The sequence below is a fragment of the Mus caroli genome, chromosome 6 (assembly GCF_900094665.2).
Source record: "Mus caroli chromosome 6, CAROLI_EIJ_v1.1, whole genome shotgun sequence".
Lineage (NCBI taxonomy): Eukaryota > Metazoa > Chordata > Mammalia > Rodentia > Muridae > Mus > Mus caroli.
The window spans coordinates 3,932,954-3,947,366 of record NC_034575.1 but is presented as its reverse complement, the minus strand read 5'-3'; the positions used below and the strand labels follow the sequence as shown (position 1 = coordinate 3,947,366).

The 14,413-nt window shown below is 40.3% G+C and overlaps 1 pseudogene; it reads right to left on the bottom strand.

The window, feature by feature from the left end:
- Positions 1-211: 211 nt before the first annotated feature.
- The window catches only part of LOC110296469, a 28,648-nt pseudogene continuing 14,446 nt past the window's right edge, over positions 212-14,413 (bottom strand).

Below are 14,413 nucleotides of genomic sequence, written 5' to 3'. Positions count from 1 at the left end.
TTTTAGTTTGCTCAAGGTATTCCCCTAAAATAAATTGAGAACCATGGTGTTGAGAAGAGAGAGACCTCAAAAACAGGATGGCTGGGCTCAAGAAGGGGCAGGGAGAGGGGGGTGACTGTGGCTTCTTCCCAGAAATCAGAAAAAAATTTAAAAAAAAAGGAAAGAAAAGAAAAGGTAGGAATAATCAGTCTTCTATGCTAGTCATCCTCACCTACTTCCTCCTCACTTCTTCCCCTTCATCCTTATCCCCTTCTTCATCGATATCTTCCTATCTTCATCATCTTCATCATCTTCCATCTCTCCTTCATCATCTGTATCAGGAACCAAATTGCACTGCAAGGGATTTGGCCCAATATCATCTCTGATGACCTTTTCTACCATCTGTAGCTACACCAGAGTGGTCTGTAACTTGGTAAAGATGCTCTCTGGCTCCTGTGCTTCTTCCTGCTGGCTTTATTCTGTGTTTGACCGAAGCATTTGGTGAAATCCTTTCCTGATTCCCATTTGATTTCAGTGGACGTTGAAGACACATCACTACTCTCATTTACATGAAATTCATTGGGGGGAGATTTATTTTCCAAGTGAAGATTTATGTCAAAATCCAAATGTATTCTGTAGGCTGATTTAACGCCTTGAAATTCTGTCATTTCAATTCTGGTCAAATAATGCAGTCTCTCTCCCCAAGCAGTGCAGACACTTGTGGATGGTTGAGAAGTGTTACCTCGAAATTTGGGATTTTGGCCATCAGTTCTGACCTCTTTTGGGGAAAAAAAAGGTTGGTGGAGTGTGTTATATTTTTTAATCTACTTTCAGAATTTCCTCACTGGCCTGTTCTTTAGGTCTACTTCATTTTGTGCTTCCTCAGCACGTTCAGTTGTTTTTCTGAAGTTACTTTTCTCCTTTTGACAGGCAGGGAGAGGCTGTGTTCCCCGGCTTCCCTCCAGGAGCCAGTCGGTCTAAGTTTCATGGCTGGAGGCAGGAGCATAGATTGCTGCTTTCAGAACTTGGCACAAGGCAGTGGCAGGAGCCAGAGGCAGAGCCTGGATGCACTCGGCTAGAGGAAACTTGCAGGAACTCATAATCTATTTTCATTAAGTTGTCCCAGATGCTCTTTGAGGTGGTTACTTTTTACATTTTTCTAGTTTTATTTTTAAAGCAGGATATTTAAATTAGATATTTTAAATATTTTAATTTAAATTTTATGTAGTGAATTATATTGTAATCAGTGCCTTAATTGTGCCTGAGAGATTCCTATAAGTAGGCTATTTACCAATATGTCTTAAAATTTCTGAAATTTTCTACTTTGAACTATGAACTGTATAACACTGCAAGGTGATATTTGCAGGCAGAGGATCCTCACCTACCTAGTATGAGCACGTGGCTTACAGTCTTGTGATATTGGATATATTTGTTCATCTCTACTGTGTTGATGCTCAGTTTTCTCTGTGGGTTATGTATGTTCCATTTTCACTGAAATGACCTGTGCGCTAGGGGCACAGTGTGATGTTTTGTAAGTGTTTACTGTTCTTGTTTTTCTTGCAGTGGCTGAGCTTTGAAGGTTGCTCTGTTCGTTGTGAAGATAGGGCTTTTGGTAATTTGTAATCACTAGCATTGAAACTCATCCATCCACCTATGTGCTGTCCCTGTGGTCTGCACCTGTGCAGTTGGAGGCCCAGGTCTTCAGTTTTGTTTGCATTTTTCTAGTATAACTTTGCTTCTTCTTGTATCTTCAACTTTTATGAATCACCTTAAGTATGTCTTGTATTTAGCAATATGTTTTGGGTCCTTGCAAGTTAATCTGAGCATTTACAAACACTTCACTATTGTTATAAAAGCAAATGTGTACTTATTTAAGAAGGACGAATGGATCTAGTCTGCATGCAAAGGAAAACCACAAACACTTCTGATTCTTCTCCACAAGGACAACTGCTATTAGCATTATGCTATTTTATTTAGTTATATTCTGTCCCTCACAAGTGTGTTATGAAATATTTATACATTGTCACCTATTTAAAAAAAGCATTATGCAGGGCATAAATTGCATTTTATACATGTTTTCAGAACCATCAAGCTCAGTATATTCACCTTTTCTTATTCCCACATCTAGGTATTCAGAATGCCCACTCATGGATGTATACTGAAGTTCAGATTAAAGAAAACCCTCCCATTGCTTCTTGCACTGAAAATGTCAGTCCTATAAGGGTTGTTGTTATGCAGCATACATTTTCTTCTCTGCCCTGAAGCATTTCAACAGGAGCTGGGTGACCGTGTGATCTAGGTTTTAAAGTTGGAGTATTGAAATGAAAGGAAGGCTTTTACTATTTATCTCAGGGTGATAGACTTAAACCAAGGGTGTTTTGTATAATCTTGTTCTTTAAGTACCAAGCAGACATGGGATTCCATCTTTAGGACACCTGAAGGGTACTCTCTTTCTGTCTCTTTCAGAGTCTCTCTCTCTCTCTCTCTCTCTCTCTCTCTCTCTCTCTCTCTCTCTCTCTCTCTCTGTGTTTGTGCATGTCTGTCTATCTGTCTGTCAGTCTGATTCTTATCTAGCTAGCTGACCATTTCATTGAATTAGACAAGAGTCTTCTGCTTGCGATCAGCATTGACTTCATCTTGATGTTCTTCAGCTTGTAGTTTGGTCTTCAAGGTGGATGCAAACAGTGTGAGTGAATCTTAAGGACTAAGCCATGAGGCTGGAGAGATCAGTGGTTAAGAGTACTTGCTGTTCTTGTATACAGCCCAGGCTTGGCTCCTAACACCTACATCAGGCAGCTCACAACTGCCTATAACTCCAGTTCCAGAAGATCCAACATCCTTTTCTGGTGTACATAAACTCACACAAGCACACACGTACACATAAATAAGACAGGAAGAATACTTTATCTCTGCTTCTCATCCTCAGCATTGTATTGATCTCCTTCTTGAAGCCATATATTCAGTCCCTTCCTCCAATACTTAAATACTCAGTCATAATCTTGTTCTCTTCTACTCTGCAGCCACACTGAAGTCCTCACAGTTGTAACAAATCATCCCTCTTCTTATGAGGGGTGTTTGGGAGCTCAGAGTTGCCTGACACATTAATATTCCCGATTATTGCATAAACCTAAGTGAACATACCCATTTTTATTAACAAAAGATAATCTCAGTTTATGGTTTCATGACATAATGATAGCACTAATAGTTAAAGTATCAAAGATTAACAAAAGTAGTAGAAAGCATGGGTAGGTCAGCCCTCCCAGATGTTGCCTGGACGGTTGTACAACAGGCCACCGTTTTCTTAGTTTTGATGCTGTAATTTAGCTTCTCATTATTGAGGAAGTCCCCCAAAAGGTTCTGACTGGAGCATATGGGCACATCCAGTAAAGTGAGCATGGGCTTATCATTTATCTTCATTGAGATCATGAAAAGATTTCTCAGCAGAGTCCATCATACCACAAAATGCAACAACATTCATTTATCAAAATGAGAATGAGCTAGTGAGATAAAAGAATCTACAGGGGTTTTCTGGATGCTGAGAGCGTGTGTTTCATAAAAGTATCAGAGGAGGAGGCTGGAGAGATGGTTTAGTGTTTAAGAGCTCTTCCTATGTCTTGATTTTCAGTACCCACATCGTGACTCACAACTGTCTGCAACACCAGTTCCAGAGGCTCCAACACCCTCTTCTGACTTATAAGTGGCACCCAGCAGGCTTAAATGTGGTGTACAGACATACATGTGGACAAACCCCCCATATACATAAATAATAATGATTAAGTACCAATGATAACAAAATAGATATCTTCTTATTCCCAGTAACCTTATTTTGATGTCAGGTCTTGTCTTAGAGTTCCTATTGCTGTGGTAAAAACACTATGACTGAGGCCATTTATAGAATGAATGTGTTTGGGGTTTACAGTGCCAGAATGACAGGAGCCCATAACCATCTATGCCAGGAACAGGGCAGCAATCAGGCATGATACTGGAGCCATCTTAGAGCCCACTTCCTGGCCTGAAAGCAGGAAGCAGAGAGGATGCACTAGGAATGGCAAGAGACTTTAGAAATCTTTAGCTCACCACAGTGACTCACCTCCTTCAAGGAGGCTGCATCTTCTAATCATTTTCTCATTGCCTCCAACTGGGGACCAGATTTTCAAATATATAAGCCTGTGGGGACTGTTCTCGTTCTAACCACCACAGGCTTGACTCTGTATTGCTTTCCCACTGCTTCAGGAAAGTCTCTTCACTTGAGCAGATACCCTTACTGAACTGTGAGGAATGGAAGAAGCCCTGAGAATGTGGAGTCCAGAGTGGCAGTGTGTTGCTGACTTGGATGTGACCCCATCAAGGACCCTCGCCTCAGACCTATGGGAGCATGGCAGTTTCCTCCCAGGGGGAGGCTCAGAAGGTATGGATGTTGATAGTGTGTGCAGAAAATATCCACCTACCCTCTCCTGCCTCCAAAGACTGCTACTCTCGAGAGAGTGCTCTGAAAATGAGGTTAGCTGAGCCTGATTTTTTGATCCTGCTGTGTACCATAAACCCTGCCCCCTTGTTTATCTGTACGTAATAACCCCACCTCCTCATTCAGATGCGACAATGCACTGGCTCTATTTTGTTATTTAGTTGTCTATAATAAACACTCTAAGCTTCTCTATCAGACAGTCCAATCTACCTGATCCCAGCCTTTTCTGTGTGTCTTTATATGCTTGTCTTTTCTTCATTCCCTCATCACTCCAGTTAGATCTGTCCCTGGGCTGTGCAATGATACAGCATTGAGCATCAAAGATTTTATCTCCACTACTCTGGATGAATACCATAAAACTGCTGACTAATTCCAAGGTTCAAGATCAATGTGCTGCATTTGATAGCAGCAACTCTGTCCAAACGGTAAGCAACAGGAATGGCACATGGCCTGTTAATACAGAGACTGGGCATGTTTTTGGCATTGTTTTTGCTCTGGCAGTGTGAATTATTAACGTTCAGATCCCATAATGATATTTCAGCACACCAAAACTAGTGATTTCATACATCTCTAATCACCAAGTCATAGACAGATTTTTTTTTCCATTTCCTTCTTATGAAGCATCTAGGTTTATGATAAAACACTACGGTCAAACCTGCTTGGTTTATGAGAGGAGCAAATTATCCAAACTTTGTCTAATCTTATATGTCACAACAAAAGTCACATTGTGATATTAACTGCAACTGGCTATTTATGCTACCAGTGACCATTTGGTACCTGTAAAAGCAACACAGAGCCAAGAATGGCAATGGTCTCAGTTCTACTCATGGGAGCCATCCTCTTAGGAGACTCTTCTGTCAATACCAACTCCATGTTTCTTCCACATGACTCAGAACAGACTAATGGCTCATTAGAGACAGACATAGACACCAGAGCGACTCCCGACTCAATGAGCATATTATTTCAACATATAGAATATGGAAACAGATTTCCTGTTCCCTGATGCTGCTTTTCTTTAGAGGTTGGTAAAATGAAGCTCTCCGTGCTCTTAGTCTAACTCTTTCTCCTCCTGCTTTGAAATTCTTCTGAAGTTGACCCAGCAGTGACTTGGATAACATCTGAAGATTGCTCGATCATGGGGCTGGCAAGAGAAGCCTTTGAAAATAACACAGAATGAGAGCTGGTGACACACACTTGGGAAATAACTGTCCGGTTACCAGGGTGTTGACTTTAAACGATGGGCTCTTATCTTAATTTCCTGTAGGAACAAAATTTTGTCTTCCAAGGAAATGATGTTTTTTTTCTTTTATCGTCTAAAATAAATTACAGACCAATGTTGGATAGTTTTTATAAGCTTCAGGTATTAGCTTTGTGCAGAGGCTTAAATTCTCATCTCTAGTGCCTTTTGGAATGAATAAGTATGTGGTAAGTTCCTTGATTGACAGTTCTCAAGGACCAAAAGAAGTACAACATCAGCTTCCTTACAAAGTAAAACTATAAATTATGTTAACAGTTCCAATAAAGGCTAACTATTCATGAGCCAGTGATTACTAATGCCCACATTAAGGCTGTCTTTCTTTCCTAAGATTTGGGAGTGAGTACCCTATAAGTTTTGGGGGCTCAGTTTTGGTACTATTTGTTCTGTTTATCCCAAGTGAATAATGACATGTATTCCTGTTTAAATGCTTTCTGGAGTTTTGAATGGTATGCAACTATAATACGATGTTTAAGCTTTCCTATAAGTTAATTTTAACTGAAACTGCCACTAGAATTTTGTATGTGAAGTTATTTTTGTAGTATATTACTTCTGTGATAAAATAAGGAACCAAGAGATAGGCATAGACAAGAACCTTTTGAATAGTCACTCAGTCACTCAGAAAATAAAGCCAACAATTCACAAATGAGACCTCGTAAAACACTGTCTCTCAAGATTCCTGATGCTGCAACCTTTTAATATAGTTCCTCATGTTGTAGTGACCCCCAAACATAAAATTATTTTTGTTGTACTTTATAACTATAATGCCGATACCATTATGGGCTGTAATATAAATAAGTGTGTTTTCCCATGGCTTTAGGCAACCCCCGTGAAAAGGTCATTTGACCCCCAAAGGTGGTCATTACCCATAGGTTGAAAACCACTGTCATAAAATTAAACCACAGTGAAGGAAGCAGTTAGTCGTGTAAAGTGACTGCTTACAGAAGCAGTCGGAGTAGAGAACGACAAATAAATGCCTCTAGGTTTATTTATTTTATACAGTCCAGGGTCTCAACTAGGGGGTGGTGACACCCATGGAAGGCAGGTTTCTTGCCATAGTTAAAATAGTCAAGATGATCCCTACAGGCATCCCTAGAGGTCCATCTCCTGTTGACAATTAATACTACCCATCACAACCCCACCCCTTATTAAGATGAGACTTAAAACTTAACGTTTTAAGGTTTGTTCATCACTATGGTATAAGGGGCATTCAATTCAACTCTAAAAATTTAAGTCTTTAAAAATTCCAATACTGTGAAAGTTCAAAGTTCGTGAACTTTGTTCGTGAACAACACAACACAATACAATACAACACAACACAGCACAATACAATACAATAATAGTACAATACAACACAACACAATACAATACAATACAACACAGCACAATACAATACAATAATAGTACAATACAATACAACACAACACAANACAACACAACACAATACAATACAACACAACATAATACAACACAACACAACACAATACAATACAACACAATACAATACAACACAAACAGTACAATACAATACAATACAATACAATACAATACAATACAATACAATACAATACAATACAATACAATACCAGTACAATAGGTAAACATCCTATTCCCAAGGGAAGATCCCAGGCTAGAAAGGAACAGTCATATTAAATCCTGCAGCATCGTGTCTCAGTCCTCCGACTCTGCTGCCCTTGGGACAGACACATACTCTTTCCTGGACCGGCTCCATTCCATGACTGCAGCTTCCCTCATTGCATATCTGATGGCCCTGGGCTCATCGCAGCAACCTTGCTCTTGCCTTCATAGCTTCACACAATTGGCCCCTGAGAGCCTTCTTGCAAGAATGTTAAAACATTTCTGGGCTTAGCTGTTCTCTGATATCATGGAGCCAAGACTCCAGGATGCCATCAGTCCTTCATCTTCCATGCTTCCACCAGGAATCATGCTGCCAAGTTCTGCCAGCTCACGATGCACCCTGGCCCTGCTGTCCCACAGGTGTTTCAGCATCTGCACACTGACCCCAGATAGCGCATTCCTCAGCTGCTGCTTTTGAGGAGCTTGGAATTTCTTCAGTTCAGGCTTTCTTCCTTTAAATGAAGTTGGCTTATCATTAGGTAACACCTCTGAGGTTTTGTTTCTGGTCTCAGTGCAGGCAAAATGCTTCCCTTTAGTGATGCTGATCTTTTAATAATTACAGCTGCTTTCTCAGCACCTATCCAAATGCTCTCCTGTCTAGAAATTATATCCGGCAAGCATATTAATCTATTATTTTTAAGTTCAACTTTACTTGGGTTCTCAGGACATAGGAAGAGTGGTGCTAGATTCGTGGCCATAATATAACAGGAATGGCCCCTGGCCCAATTCCATCTAGAGCACTGTTTTCCTTTGAAACTTGTGTGTAGGTCATCACTATTAAGGTTTCTCTAGGCATTATTGTCTTCTATCACAGTAGGGGGACTACTCTCAATGTATCATCTGTGTGTGTGTGTTGTGTGTGTGTGTGTATGTGCACGCACGCATGTGCACATATGTGTAATGCCCATATGTAGCACACAGTACTGTATAAATTTAACATATACAATGAAAAAAATTTTAAAAAAGAACCACATGGCAAATATGACTTTGAAATTCAGTCTGATTCCCCCATACATTTAAATACTTTATGATTATGCATTTTAAATGTTTCTAAAGTCTATATATGTTTATATTGTTTGGTATCTTCTACTGTGTTTCCCACACAGACTTCTGTTAGTATGATTTACCTATTTTGGGATGTGTGGGCTAATACATTTGCTGTGGCATAGCCTTCTATTTTCTGAGTGTATCCAGAGTGACTCATTTCCCCATTTTTCTAGTGATGCGCTATGAGGATGTTTCCTTTTTTGATTATTATAAACAATGCTGTTGTGCTCATGAGAGCAAAGATAAATCCATTTAATTATATCAAACTACATCAAAAAATCTTTAAAAAGTAGAAAAGGCAATTTTGAAATATATTTTTAGTGCATATAACAACCAGAGAGCCAGTATTCAGGACTCACAAATCAATACAAATCAATACGAAGAATACAAAGACAACAACCGTCAGAAATAGTTGTTGGACAATTTACCGAGGAACAGAAGCGTAAACCTGAGTGGCCAGTGTAATAATAAGAGATGTCTCACAGAGCAAAATGCAGATGAAACATAGAGTAGCTACACCTATTCCACTGTGGGAGAAGAGAAGGACCCCATACTGAGCAGATGAGGTTTGATGAAAACACCTTTTACATGGCTTGAGGAAGTAAAATTGGTACAATTATCTTAGAAAACACAATCTGGGGAGTCACAGGTATGAACACACACGAATAGAGAAAACTCTTACCCAGGCATTTGGAGAGGCATATAAAGGATCACCAGGCCTTCCGAACTAATATATATATTTGTGTGTGTGTGTGTGTGTGTGTGTGTGTGTGTGTGAGAGAGAGAGAGAGAGAGAGAGAGAGAGAGAGAGAACTTGGATCATGCAAGGCATGCTAAGTTAGAGTGTCTTAGTTCTCTCTGTCTCTATATTAAGAGCATATATTGAATTTTTTTCGGGACTTTTTGTTATTTTGCACTGGCCTCAAACCTAGGCCCAACAAATGTTTTCTCTGAGCTATGTGCTCTGTTAAGGTGCGAGGGAGAGATTCTGGGTAGCTCTTGAAATCGGAGTTAAATTGCCATCTTTATGCTTAATTTTATCTTTACATTAAAAAAATAAATTTTGGGTGTAAAAATACCCTAAAGGTCTCTCCTTCTCCTCCCCCTCCTCCTCACCTCCTCCCCCCTCCTCCTCCTCCTCCCCTCCTCCTCCTCCCCCTCCTCCTCCAATGTCTACTGTGGGCTCTGTAATGAGCTGAAGAGAAGGACGTGAGACAGCTACTGCTTATTACTTTAAATTTTTTTTTTAAGGCTCAAATACTTCTGTCTGTGCTCTTCTAAGCATCTCCACCCAGAAGACAAATCAAAGCTGTTCAGGGAGACTCCATTATCTGGATGAACCTTGTTTCCCATCACCTCCGTTTCCCTCTGACTGTAGAGGACACTCAGTAATCAGTGGTTGATAGGGACCTGTGATGGAGCTCTGATCTGACGATCTCCTGAGTTTTTATCTGGAAAGAGACGTTAAGGCCATCCACTTAGTCACCAGAAGGAAATGAATGCACAGATATAGAATGGCTTAGGAAATTACTGAGCACAGCCAAGAATAATTCCCCGAAGTTCCCTAGCTCAGCTTCTAAGATTCAGAGGAATCTTAGAATAAGATTAAGAATAAGAACATATGACGGGAGAGCTGTGGAAGAGGCATTTATGTAGTTTTCGGTATGCTCCAATATACTATTCCTAAAACACCTCAGAGGGGAACTAAAACACATTTTCAAAAGTTCTTTCCCCACCCCCACCCCAACCCAGTAGGTTAACACACAGCTGTAATCCTGGTACCTGTGCAGGGGAGGAAGAAATATGGGGAGTTCAAAGTTCCTCTAGATCACACAATGATGTGGAGATCAGCCTGGGTTGCATAAGATCCTGCCTAAAAAAACCCATCACTCCAAACCCCCAAATAAACAAACAAACAAAAAAAATAAAGTTTTTTCTAACTTATGTAGGGCAGGGATATTTTTATGTTTTGAAAATTAGCTTATAATTTTATATGTGAGCACAATATATTCAGATCATATCCAAGCCCACTTCTTACTCTCAACTCTCCCAGAGACCACTTTCCCATGTAATGTCTTTTACTTAAAAATGAAAGAAATAGTGATATCATTAGGCTTTTTTGTTTTTACATATCACATACAGTATCATCTGTAGTGAAAAAAATCTGACTTTTTTTATTCATCAAATTAATGAACTTTTCTTTCCCAGTTAGAAAATTCAACTTTAATTTAGCAAACGAGATTTCAGAGGGTACTGTGTACAGATCATCAAACTCACCAATAGTAGAAGCTCTGCAGGCAAGCAGTGTCTTTTATAATTTATATCATTCCATTATTTATAACTACTTTTGTCAACAGTTTTGGGACTAATACCTCAGACTGAAGACATCATGAATGTTCTGCTGTGATAAATGCTACCTGCCTGTAGGATATCTGTTCACATTCTTTGAATTTTACCTGCTTTGTGTGGAAACAGTGAGACGCACGTTTTCCCTGCTTCACACTTTAGTGATGGCCGCCAGTATCTGAAACAACAAAAAATTAAGCATGCAAGCAACGAAGAAGGACAATCTGCACAGACAACGCTTTCTTAAGCCTTACTAGAATGTTTTGGGAATCTACCACCCTCTATTGCCCTTTTCTGCCAAAGGAGTCTACTGAAGAGAGCCTAGGGAAAATGTGTCTCTTCTGCTTCAATATATAACAGGTTGTTACCACTCCAGAGCTAGGTCTTTACCCGGTATTTAATTTGGAAGCCTAGATGAATGTTTCAGTTCACAAGCAGGAAGCCCTAAGTGTGTTACTCATGTAATGAGGCTCCTGGTGCATAAGTTAACTATAGAAAAGTGGGGGAAATGAGGCTCAGTGTGCTCTAAGGTAAAGACTCAGGCTCAGCCGGGCGTGGTGGCGCACGCCTTTAATCCCAGCACTTGGGAGGCAGAGGCAGGCGGATTTCTGAGTTCGAGGCCAGCCTGGTCTACAAAGNGAGTNCCAGGACAGCCAGGGCTACACAGAGAAACCCTGTCTCGAAAAAACCATTAAAAAAAAAAAAAAAAAAAAAAAAAAGACTCAGGCTCTAGGACTCTGAACTGCTTACAAAGAGCTGCCTCTCTTGGAAGCTTAGAGAGCTCCGCTCTGACTTAGGGAAAGGCAGAAGGCAAATCACATTCTCATGTGTTCCAGCTCTCTTGCTCCGACCACTGATTCACCTCCCTTTTCTGTCCCCATAGCTCTATATGCTTGTTATATTCTGTCCCATGGGAACATGGTGCAGTTCAGGTCTTCTTGGGTGGTGGCCATAAGACACAGGCATAGATCTGCTCACACTTGCAAGGCTTAACAACTGTGCAGGTTAAGGTGAAAGGGGGTTCTTCAAGGATGTGAACTGAGGAAACCAATACCTTCAAACACCCCTACACCTTTTCCTTAGCTCTTTTCCATGGCATTTAAAATTTCAACACCAAAAGTTCCTTTATGGGCTAGAGATATGGCTCAGTAATTAAGAACACCAAGTGCCCTTCCAGAGGACCCTGGTCGATTTCCATCACCCACGTGGTGGCTCATGACCATATGTAACTCAGGGTCTCAGTGTAAAGGAATACTCAGTGAGGTCATGGCCAGGTAGGACCAACTGTTGTAATTAATTCTAGCAGGGGTCAAAAGGGATCAGAGACACAGGAGATGGAGTTATCACAAATGAGAAGGGGAACAGAAAAGGGAGGTGAGTCTGTGGTGAGAGAGACAGAGAGAGGGACAGAGAGAGGGACAGAGAGAGAGGGACACATGAGAATGTGACTTGTTAATCACCTCAGCAATCAGCTCTTTTATTCTGTTCTTTTCTGTTTTCAAACTACAGTTAAAAATATTTATTTATTAGTATTTTATGGGCATGAATATTTTGCCTGCACAAATGAACCATGTGGCTGGCAGAGGCCAGAAGAAGGCACCAGATCACCTAAAACTGAAGTTAAAGACAGTTTTGAGCTGCCATGTGGGTACTGGGAACCACTTGGGTCCTCTGCAAGAACAGCCCAGTGAGATCATGGCCAGGTAGGAGTAATCACGGTAATTAGTTCTAGCAGAGATCAGAATGGCAGCTCTTAGCTGTCGCTCCAGCCCTTTGATGTGCATTTTTTGAAAGAACTCTCTCTATCAAAATTACATTTTTAAGTTATGTTAAATTCTTTGCTCTTTTAGGTTAATTTCTCTTTTGGTCTGCACACTGAGTGTGACATTACTCTGAATGCCTGGTACTAAAAATTTCCCTATAAAATATCCTTGCTACTTTTCAGAGATTTCAACTTTCTCAAAAATGAAGACATCCTTTAGTGGTAATGGAGGAGTGTTATGCAGCAGAAACTTTCTAAAGATGATGCATTGTGGCATCATTTCACCAAGTGCTAGTCCAGCTCTGGGTATTGTGCATAGAGAACACAAGAAAATAGCTCCAAGGGTGGTAATAAAAACTTGGAGCATTTTGTGCTTCACTATTAAACAGCGCCATAGATATTTAGATGGAATATCAAATGGGAAGGCTAGAGTTAGACATGAATAAGTGCTATTCAAGGGAAGTCACTCAGCAGACATCATCTGAGGCTCAGTTAATGAGAACATCCAGTAAGTGTTCATGCTGGGAGAGATGTTTTATTAATACCATGTCATTGGTTGTTTCAGAAACGACTGGAAAATGGTTCTCAGAAAATCCCATGAAGCTGGGTGTCCATGGGAAAAGCGTAAATAGCTGGAGCTGGTGGTCTGCAAGCCCCTTTGCATGGTACCTGGCTGAACAAGAATCCAGGCTGTGGGTTGGGTGTGGCTTGGGAGGGGTTGGAGGTCAGGATGCACAGGGACTGGCATTCCTTGAAGACAATGATGGTGAAGGAGAATCAGGGCTCTAGGTCAAGGACAGAAGACAGTAGTGGGAAGCAGGGGCTTGACACACCCAAAAGGGTTTGCCCTAGGTGTGAAGAAGAGTGGTAGATAGATCCTTTTGTGGGCTTCAACAATAGCTTGTCTCCTCCTCAATACTCTGTTATAGACACTTGTAAAACTAGCTTTCTAACCATAAATAAGAAATATTAGAGGCAAGCAAATGCAAATAAGATTTAAGAGTTTTATAAAGATCCATATTCACACAGATAAACTTAAGACATAATATACATACATCTCCAGAGGTCGGCACCACATTCTAAATGTTTACTATTGATACTTATCTTGTCATGTTTCTGTGAGATATGTGTTTGTGCACAGCATCTAATATTGTTTCACATTTTTCAAGATTTTCATTAAGGGTATGCACTCTCTGCAAGGCTCATTCCCTGCTTTAGCTGCGTGTTCTTGCAGTTTAGTCATTTTAACTGCTGTTTTTCATTGTATTTCACTGACAACCATTCTGCCATTCTTCCCTTACGTTCCTATGGGTGGAAGGAAGCATGTGGACTTTCCTAGGGTCAAGGTTGAAGAGAGTACACCCTGATATTAGAATTTCTGTGTCTAGAACTTCCCAAGATAATTGTGTGAAGGGAGTTATTAACTTATAGGAGCTACTTATTTAGACATTATCTCTCGTTAGTTATATGCATGGTAATCAGTAGTTTCTTTTTTATTTTCATGATCTATTCTCTTAACTGATAGATAATGTTTAATGAATTTATTGCAACATCCTGCTAGCTTTTAAACTTCAAAGATATTCTTCCAACTTCTCTTAAGTTTGGAGTCTTGATTTTCAGATCATACATCAAACCCTCAATATGTTTAGAATTTGTAGTTGAGTAGAATGCCAAATATCAAGCAAATTGTTCTTTTATTATTATTATTATTGGGTATTTATTTCATTTACATTTCCAATGCTATCCCAAAAGTACCCCACACCCCCTCCCCCACCAACCCACTCCCACCTCTTGGCTTTGGCATTCCCCTGTACTGAGGCATATACAGTCTGCATGATCAATGGGCCTCTCTTTCAACTAATGGCCGGCTAGGCCATCTTCTGATACATATGCAGCTAGAGACATGAGATCGGCGGGTGGG